The sequence below is a fragment of the Carcharodon carcharias genome, chromosome 12 (assembly GCF_017639515.1).
Source record: "Carcharodon carcharias isolate sCarCar2 chromosome 12, sCarCar2.pri, whole genome shotgun sequence".
Lineage (NCBI taxonomy): Eukaryota > Metazoa > Chordata > Chondrichthyes > Lamniformes > Lamnidae > Carcharodon > Carcharodon carcharias.
The window spans coordinates 10,655,268-10,664,619 of record NC_054478.1 but is presented as its reverse complement, the minus strand read 5'-3'; positions in this window follow the sequence as shown (position 1 = coordinate 10,664,619).

Genomic DNA, 9,352 nt, shown 5'->3' with positions numbered 1-9,352 from the left:
GCGTGTATTTGTTTCAGCGTGTATTTATTTCAGCGTGTATTTGTTTCAGCGTGTAATTGTTTCAGCGTGTAATTGTTTCAGCGTGTATTTGTTTCAGCGTATAATTGTTTCAGCGTCATTGTTTCCGAGTGTAATTGTTTCAGCGTGTAATTGTTTCACTGTTTATTTGTTTCAGCGTGTAGTTGTTTCAGCATGTATTTTTTTTTGCGTGTATTTCTTTCAGCGTGTCATTGTTTCAGCGCTTAATTGTTTAAGTGTGTAATTATTTCAGCATGTCATTGTTTCAGCCTGTAGTTATTTCAGCGTCTACTTGTTTCAGTATGTAATTGTTTCAGCGTTTAATTGTTTCAGCGTATAATTGTTTCAGCGTGTCATTGTTTCATCGTGTATTTGTTTCAGCGTGTAGTTGTTTCAGCGTGTCTTTGTTTCAGTGTGTAATTGTTTCAGTCCGTAATTGTTCAGCCTGTATTTGTTTCAGCGTGTAATTGATTCAGCTTGTATTTCTATCAGCGTGTATTTGTTTCAGCGTGTATTTGTTTCAGCGTTTAATTGTTTCAGCCTAAAATTGTTTCAGCATCATTGCTACAGCGTGTAATTGTTTCAAGTGTGTAATTGTTTCAGCGTGTAATTGTTTCAGCGTGTATTTGTTTCAGCGTTTCATGGGTTCAGCGTGTATTTGTTTCAGCGTGTGTTTCTTTCAGCATGTAATTGTTTCAGCGTGTTTTTGTTTAAGTTTGTAATTGTTTCAGTGTGTAATTGTTTCAGCGTGTAATTTTCTCAGCTGGTAATTGTTTCAGCGTGTATTTGTTTCAGCGTGTAATTGTTTTAGCGTGTATTTGTTTCATTGTGTATTTGTTTCAGTGTCTAATTGTTTCAGTGTGTTTTTGTTTCAGCGTGTAATTGTTTCAGCGTGTAATTGTTTCAGCGTGTAATTGTTTCAGCGTGTATTTGTTTCAGTGTTTATGTGTTTCAGCGTGTAGTTGTTTCAGCGTGTATTTGTTTCAGCGTGTATTTGTTTCAGCGTGTACTTATTTCAGCGTGTATTTGTTTCATGGTGTCTTTTTTTCAGCATGTATTTGTTTCAGCATGTATTTGTTTCAACGTGTCATTGTTTCAGTGTGTATTTGTTTCAGCGTCTAATTGTTTCAGCATGTATTTATTTCAGCGTGTTTTTGTTTCAGCGTGTATTTTTTTCAGCGTGTATTTATTTCAGCGTGTATTTGTTTCAGCGTGTATTTGTTTCAACGTGTATTTGTTTCAGCGTGTACTTGTTTCAGCTTGTATTTGTTTCAGCTTGTATATGTTTCAGCGTGTATTTATTTCAGTGTGTATTTGTTGTAGCCTGTATTTGTTACAGCGTGTATTTGTTTCAGCGTGTATTTGTTTCCGCTTATATTTGTTTCAGCGTGTAGTTGTTTCAGCGTGTATTTGTTTCAGCGTGTAATTGTTTCAGTGTGTATTTGTTTCAGCGTGTATTTATTTCAGTGTGTATTTTTTTCAGCGTGTATTTGTTTCAGCGTGTATTTGTTTCCCTGTGTATTTGTTTCAGCTTGTCATTGTTTCAGTGTGAATTTGTTTCAGTGTGTATTTATTTCAGTGTGTATTTGATTCAGCGTGTATTTTTTTCAGTGTGTATGTGTTTCAGCATGTATTAGTTTCAGCGTGTATTTGTTTCAGCCTGTATTTGTTTCAGCGTGTCATTTTTTCAGTGTGTATTTGTTACAGCATCTAATGGTTTCAGCGTGTATTTATTTCAGCGTTTAGTTGTTTCAGCGTGTATTTGTTTCAGCGTGTATTTATTTCAGTGTGTATTTGTTTCAGCGTGTATTTGTTTCAGCGTGTACTTGTTTCAGCGTGTTTTTGTTTCAGCATGTATTTTTTTCAGCGTGTATTTATTTCAGCGTGTATTTGTTTCAGCGTGTATTTGTTTCAGCGTGTATTTGTTTCAGCTTCTATTTGTTTCAGCGTGTAGTTGTTTCAGCGTGTATTTGTTTGAGAATGTATTTGTTTCAGCGTGTAATTGTTTCAGTGTGTATTTGTTTCAGCGTGTATTTTTTTCAGTGTGTATTTGTTTCAGCGTGTATTTTTTTCAGCGTGTATTTGTTTCAGCGTGTATTTGCTTCAGTGTGTAATTGTTTCAGCGTGTAAATGTTTCAGCATTTCATTGTTTCTGCGTCATTGTTTCAGCGCGTTATTGTTCCAGCGTGTATTTGCTTCAGCGTGTATTTGTTTCAGCATTTTATTGTTTCAGTGTCATTGCGTCAGCGTGTATTTGTTTCAGCGTGTATTTGTTTCAGCGTGTAATTGTTTCAGCGTGTATTTGTTTCAGCATGTAATTGTTTCAGCATGTAGTTGTTTCAGCGTATTATTGTGTCAGCATCATTGTTTTAGCGTCTATTTGTTTCAGTGTGTATTTGTTTCAGCATGTACTTATTTCAGCGTGTATTTGTTTCATGGTGTCTTTTTTTCAGCATGTATTTGTTTCAGCCTGTATTTGTTTTAGTGTGTAGTTGTTTCAGCGTGTATTTGTTTCAGCGTGTATTTGTGTCAGCGTGTATTTGTTTCAGCATGTAATTGTCTCAGCGTGTAATTGTTTCAGCGTCTATTTGTTTCATTCGTGTAGTTGTTTCATTGTGTATTTGTTTCAGCATGTATTTGTTTCAGCCTGTAATTGTTTCAGCGTGTATTTGTTTCAGCGTGTAATTGTTTCAGCGTGTATTTGTTTCAGCGTGTCATTTTTTCAGTGTGTATTTGTTTCAGCATCTAATGGTTTCAGCGTGTAATTGTTTCAGCGTGTATTTGTTTCAGCGTGTAGTTGTTTCAGCGTGTATTTGTTTCAGCGTGTATTTGTTTCAGCGTGTATTTATTTCAGCGTGTATTTGTTTCAGCGTGTAATTGTTTCAGCGTGTAATTGTTTCAGCGTGTATTTGTTTCAGCGTATAATTGTTTCAGCGTCATTGTTTCCGAGTGTAATTGTTTCAGCGTGTAATTGTTTCACTGTTTATTTGTTTCAGCGTGTAGTTGTTTCAGCATGTATTTTTTTTTGCGTGTATTTCTTTCAGCGTGTCATTGTTTCAGCGCTTAATTGTTTAAGTGTGTAATTATTTCAGCATGTCATTGTTTCAGCCTGTAGTTATTTCAGCGTCTACTTGTTTCAGTATGTAATTGTTTCAGCGTTTAATTGTTTCAGCGTGTAATTGTTTCAGCGTGTCATTGTTTCATCGTGTATTTGTTTCAGCGTGTAGTTGTTTCAGCGTGTCTTTGTTTCAGTGTGTAATTGTTTCAGTCCGTAATTGTTCAGCCTGTATTTGTTTCAGCGTGTAATTGATTCAGCTTGTATTTCTATCAGCGTGTATTTGTTTCAGCGTGTATTTGTTTCAGCGTTTAATTGTTTCAGCCTAAAATTGTTTCAGCATCATTGCTACAGCGTGTAATTGTTTCAAGTGTGTAATTGTTTCAGCGTGTAATTGTTTCAGCGTGTATTTGTTTCAGCGTTTCATGGGTTCAGCGTGTATTTGTTTCAGCGTGTGTTTCTTTCAGCATGTAATTGTTTCAGCGTGTTTTTGTTTAAGTTTGTAATTGTTTCAGTGTGTAATTGTTTCAGCGTGTAATTTTCTCAGCTGGTAATTGTTTCAGCATGTATTTGTTTCAGCGTGTAATTGTTTTAGCGTGTATTTGTTTCATTGTGTATTTGTTTCAGTGTCTAATTGTTTCAGTGTGTTTTTGTTTCAGCGTGTAATTGTTTCAGCGTGTAATTGTTTCAGCGTGTAATTGTTTCAGCGTGTATTTGTTTCAGTGTTTATGTGTTTCAGCGTGTAGTTGTTTCAGCGTGTATTTGTTTCAGCGTGTATTTGTTTCAGCGTGTACTTATTTCAGCGTGTATTTGTTTCATGGTGTCTTTTTTTCAGCATGTATTTGTTTCAGCATGTATTTGTTTCAACGTGTCATTGTTTCAGTGTGTATTTGTTTCAGCGTCTAATTGTTTCAGCATGTATTTATTTCAGCGTGTTTTTGTTTCAGCGTGTATTTTTTTCAGCGTGTATTTATTTCAGCGTGTATTTGTTTCAGCGTGTATTTGTTTCAACGTGTATTTGTTTCAGCGTGTACTTGTTTCAGCTTGTATTTGTTTCAGCTTGTATATGTTTCAGCGTGTATTTATTTCAGTGTGTATTTGTTGTAGCCTGTATTTGTTACAGCGTGTATTTGTTTCAGCGTGTATTTGTTTCAGCGTGTATTTGTTTCCGCTTATATTTGTTTCAGCGTGTAGTTGTTTCAGCGTGTATTTGTTTCAGCGTGTAATTGTTTCAGTGTGTATTTGTTTCAGCGTGTATTTATTTCAGTGTGTATTTTTTTCAGCGTGTATTTGTTTCAGCGTGTATTTGTTTCCCTGTGTATTTGTTTCAGCTTGTCATTGTTTCAGTGTGAATTTGTTTCAGTGTGTATTTATTTCAGTGTGTATTTGATTCAGCGTGTATTTTTTTCAGTGTGTATGTGTTTCAGCATGTATTAGTTTCAGCGTGTATTTGTTTCAGCCTGTATTTGTTTCAGCGTGTCATTTTTTCAGTGTGTATTTGTTACAGCATCTAATGGTTTCAGCGTGTATTTATTTCAGCGTTTAGTTGTTTCAGCGTGTATTTGTTTCAGCGTGTATTTATTTCAGTGTGTATTTGTTTCAGCGTGTATTTGTTTCAGCGTGTACTTGTTTCAGCGTGTTTTTGTTTCAGCATGTATTTTTTTCAGCATGTATTTATTTCAGCGTGTATTTGTTTCAGCGTGTATTTGTTTCAGCGTGTATTTGTTTCAGCTTCTATTTGTTTCAGCGTGTAGTTGTTTCAGCGTGTATTTGTTTGAGAATGTATTTGTTTCAGCGTGTAATTGTTTCAGTGTGTATTTGTTTCAGCGTGTATTTTTTTCAGTGTGTATTTGTTTCAGCGTGTATTTTTTTCAGCGTGTATTTGTTTCAGCGTGTATTTGCTTCAGTGTGTAATTGTTTCAGCGTGTAAATGTTTCAGCATTTCATTGTTTCTGCGTCATTGTTTCAGCGCGTTATTGTTCCAGCGTGTATTTGCTTCAGCGTGTATTTGTTTCAGCATTTTATTGTTTCAGTGTCATTGCGTCAGCGTGTAATTGTTTCAGCGTGTATTTGTTTCAGCGTGTAATTGTTTCAGCGTGTATTTGTTTCAGCATGTAATTGTTTCAGCATGTAGTTGTTTCAGCGTATTATTGTGTCAGCATCATTGTTTTAGCGTCTATTTGTTTCAGTGTGTATTTGTTTCAGCGTATCATTGTATCAGCATATAATTGTTTCAGCGTCATTGTTTCAGAGTGTAATTGTTTCAGCGTGTAATTGTTTCAATGTGTAATTGTTTCAGCGTGTAATTGTTTCAGCGTGTAATTGTTTCAGCATGTAATTTTTTTCAGCGGGTAATTGTTTCAGCGTGTAATTGTTTCAGCGTGCAATTGTTTCAGCATGTAATTGCTTCAGCATGTAATTGCTTCAGCGTGTAATTGTTTCAGCGTGTATTTGTTTCAGCGTGTAATTGTTTCAGCGTGTATTTGTTTCAGCTTTTCATTGTTAGAGCGTATAATTGTTTCAGCATCATTTTTTCAGCGTGCATTTGATTCAGCATTTCATTGTTTGAGCATCATTGTTTCAGCGTGTATTTGTTTCAGCATGTATTTGTTTCAGCGTGTAATTGTATCAGCGTGTATTTGTTTCAGCGTGTAATTGTTTCAGCGTGTATTTGTTTCAGCGTGTCATTTTTTCAGTGTGTATTTGTTTCAGCATCTAATGGTTTCAGCGTGTATTTATTTCAGCGTTTAATTGTTTCAGCGTGTATTTGTTTCAGCGTGTATTTGTTTCAGCGTGCATTTATTTCAGCGTGTATTTGTTTCAGCGTGTAATTGTTTCAGCGTGTAATTGTTTCAGCGGTATTTGTTTCAGCGTGCATTTATTTCAGCGTGTATTTGTTTCAGCGTGTAATTGTTTCAGCGTGTAATTGTTTCAGCGGGTATTTGTTTCAGCGTATAATTGTTTCAGCGTCATTGTGTAGTTGTTTCAGCATGTATTTTTTTTGCGTGTATTTCTTTCAGCGTGTCATTGTTTCAGCGCTTATTTGTTTAAGTGTGTAATTATTTCAGCATGTCATTGTTTCAGCCTTTAGTTCTTTCAGCATCTACTTGTTTCAGTATGTAATTGTTTCAGGTTGTAATTGTTTCAGCATGTAATTTTTTCAGCGGGTAATTGTTTCAGCGTGTAATTGTTTAAGCGTGTAATTGATTCCGCGTGTCATTGTTTCCACGTGTCATTGGTTCATCGGGTATTTGTTTCAGCGTTTAGTTGTTTCAGCATGTCATTGTTTCAGCGTTTAATTGTTTCAGCGTATAATTGTTTCAGTGTGTCATTGTTTCATCGTGTATTTGTTTCAGCGTGTAGTTGTTTCAGCGTGTCTTTGTTTCAGTGTGTAATTGTTTCAGTCTGTAATTGTACAGCCTGTATTTGTTTCAGCGTGTAATTGATTCAGCTTGTATTTCTATCAGCGTGTATTTGTTTCAGCGTGTATTTGTTTCAGCGTTTAATTGTTTCAGCCTAAAATTGTTTCAGCATCATTGCTACAGCGTATAATTGTTTCAGTGTGTAATTGTTTCAGCGTGTCATTGTTTCAGCGTGTCATTGTTTCAGCGTGTAAATGTTTCAGCATTTCATTGTCTCAGTTTGTCATTGTTTCAGCGTGTAATTGTTTCAGCGTGTCATTGTTTCAGCGTGTATTTGCTTCAGTGTTTATGTGTTTCAGCGTGAAGTTGTTTCAGCGTGTATTTGTTTCAGCGTGTATTTGTTTCAGCGTGTACTTATTTCAGCGTGTATTTGTTTCATGGTGTCTTTTTTTCAGCATGTATTTGTTTCAGCCTGTATTTGTTTTAGTGTGTAGTTGTTTCAGCGTGTATTTGTTTCAGCGTGTATTTGTGTCAGCGTGTATTTGTTTCAGCATGTAATTGTCTCAGCGTGTAATTGTTTCAGCGTCTATTTGTTTCATTCGTGTAGTTGTTTCATTGTGTATTTGTTTCAGCATGTATTTGTTTCAGCCTGTAATTGTTTCAGCGTGTATTTGTTTCAGCGTGTAATTGTTTCAGCGTGTATTTGTTTCAGCGTGTCATTTTTTCAGTGTGTATTTGTTTCAGCATCTAATGGTTTCAGCGTGTAATTGTTTCAGCGTGTATTTGTTTCAGCGTGTAGTTGTTTCAGCGTGTATTTGTTTCAGCGTGTATTTGTTTCAGCGTGTATTTATTTCAGCGTGTATTTGTTTCAGCGTGTAATTGTTTCAGCGTGTAATTGTTTCAGCGTGTATTTGTTTCAGCGTATAATTGTTTCAGCGTCATTGTTTCCGAGTGTAATTGTTTCAGCGTGTAATTGTTTCACTGTTTATTTGTTTCAGCGTGTAGTTGTTTCAGCATGTATTTTTTTTTGCGTGTATTTCTTTCAGCGTGTCATTGTTTCAGCGCTTAATTGTTTAAGTGTGTAATTATTTCAGCATGTCATTGTTTCAGCCTGTAGTTATTTCAGCGTCTACTTGTTTCAGTATGTAATTGTTTCAGCGTTTAATTGTTTCAGCGTATAATTGTTTCAGCGTGTCATTGTTTCATCGTGTATTTGTTTCAGCGTGTAGTTGTTTCAGCGTGTCTTTGTTTCAGTGTGTAATTGTTTCAGTCCGTAATTGTTCAGCCTGTATTTGTTTCAGCGTGTAATTGATTCAGCTTGTATTTCTATCAGCGTGTATTTGTTTCAGCGTGTATTTGTTTCAGCGTTTAATTGTTTCAGCCTAAAATTGTTTCAGCATCATTGCTACAGCGTGTAATTGTTTCAAGTGTGTAATTGTTTCAGCGTGTAATTGTTTCAGCGTGTATTTGTTTCAGCGTTTCATGGGTTCAGCGTGTATTTGTTTCAGCGTGTGTTTCTTTCAGCATGTAATTGTTTCAGCGTGTTTTTGTTTAAGTTTGTAATTGTTTCAGTGTGTAATTGTTTCAGCGTGTAATTTTCTCAGCTGGTAATTGTTTCAGCGTGTATTTGTTTCAGCGTGTAATTGTTTTAGCGTGTATTTGTTTCATTGTGTATTTGTTTCAGTGTCTAATTGTTTCAGTGTGTTTTTGTTTCAGCGTGTAATTGTTTCAGCGTGTAATTGTTTCAGCGTGTAATTGTTTCAGCGTGTATTTGTTTCAGTGTTTATGTGTTTCAGCGTGTAGTTGTTTCAGCGTGTATTTGTTTCAGCGTGTATTTGTTTCAGCGTGTACTTATTTCAGCGTGTATTTGTTTCATGGTGTCTTTTTTTCAGCATGTATTTGTTTCAGCATGTATTTGTTTCAACGTGTCATTGTTTCAGTGTGTATTTGTTTCAGCGTCTAATTGTTTCAGCATGTATTTATTTCAGCGTGTTTTTGTTTCAGCGTGTATTTTTTTCAGCGTGTATTTATTTCAGCGTGTATTTGTTTCAGCGTGTATTTGTTTCAACGTGTATTTGTTTCAGCGTGTACTTGTTTCAGCTTGTATTTGTTTCAGCTTGTATATGTTTCAGCGTGTATTTATTTCAGTGTGTATTTGTTGTAGCCTGTATTTGTTACAGCGTGTATTTGTTTCAGCGTGTATTTGTTTCCGCTTATATTTGTTTCAGCGTGTAGTTGTTTCAGCGTGTATTTGTTTCAGCGTGTAATTGTTTCAGTGTGTATTTGTTTCAGCGTGTATTTATTTCAGTGTGTATTTTTTTCAGCGTGTATTTGTTTCAGCGTGTATTTGTTTCCCTGTGTATTTGTTTCAGCTTGTCATTGTTTCAGTGTGAATTTGTTTCAGTGTGTATTTATTTCAGTGTGTATTTGATTCAGCGTGTATTTTTTTCAGTGTGTATGTGTTTCAGCATGTATTAGTTTCAGCGTGTATTTGTTTCAGCCTGTATTTGTTTCAGCGTGTCATTTTTTCAGTGTGTATTTGTTACAGCATCTAATGGTTTCAGCGTGTATTTATTTCAGCGTTTAGTTGTTTCAGCGTGTATTTGTTTCAGCGTGTATTTATTTCAGTGTGTATTTGTTTCAGCGTGTATTTGTTTCAGCGTGTACTTGTTTCAGCGTGTTTTTGTTTCAGCATGTATTTTTTTCAGCATGTATTTATTTCAGCGTGTATTTGTTTCAGCGTGTATTTGTTTCAGCGTGTATTTGTTTCAGCTTCTATTTGTTTCAGCGTGTAGTTGTTTCAGCGTGTATTTGTTTGAGAATGTATTTGTTTCAGCGTGTAATTGTTTCAGTGTGTATTTGTTTCAGCGTGTATTTTTTTCAGTGTGTATTTGTTTCAGCGTGTATTTTTTTCAGC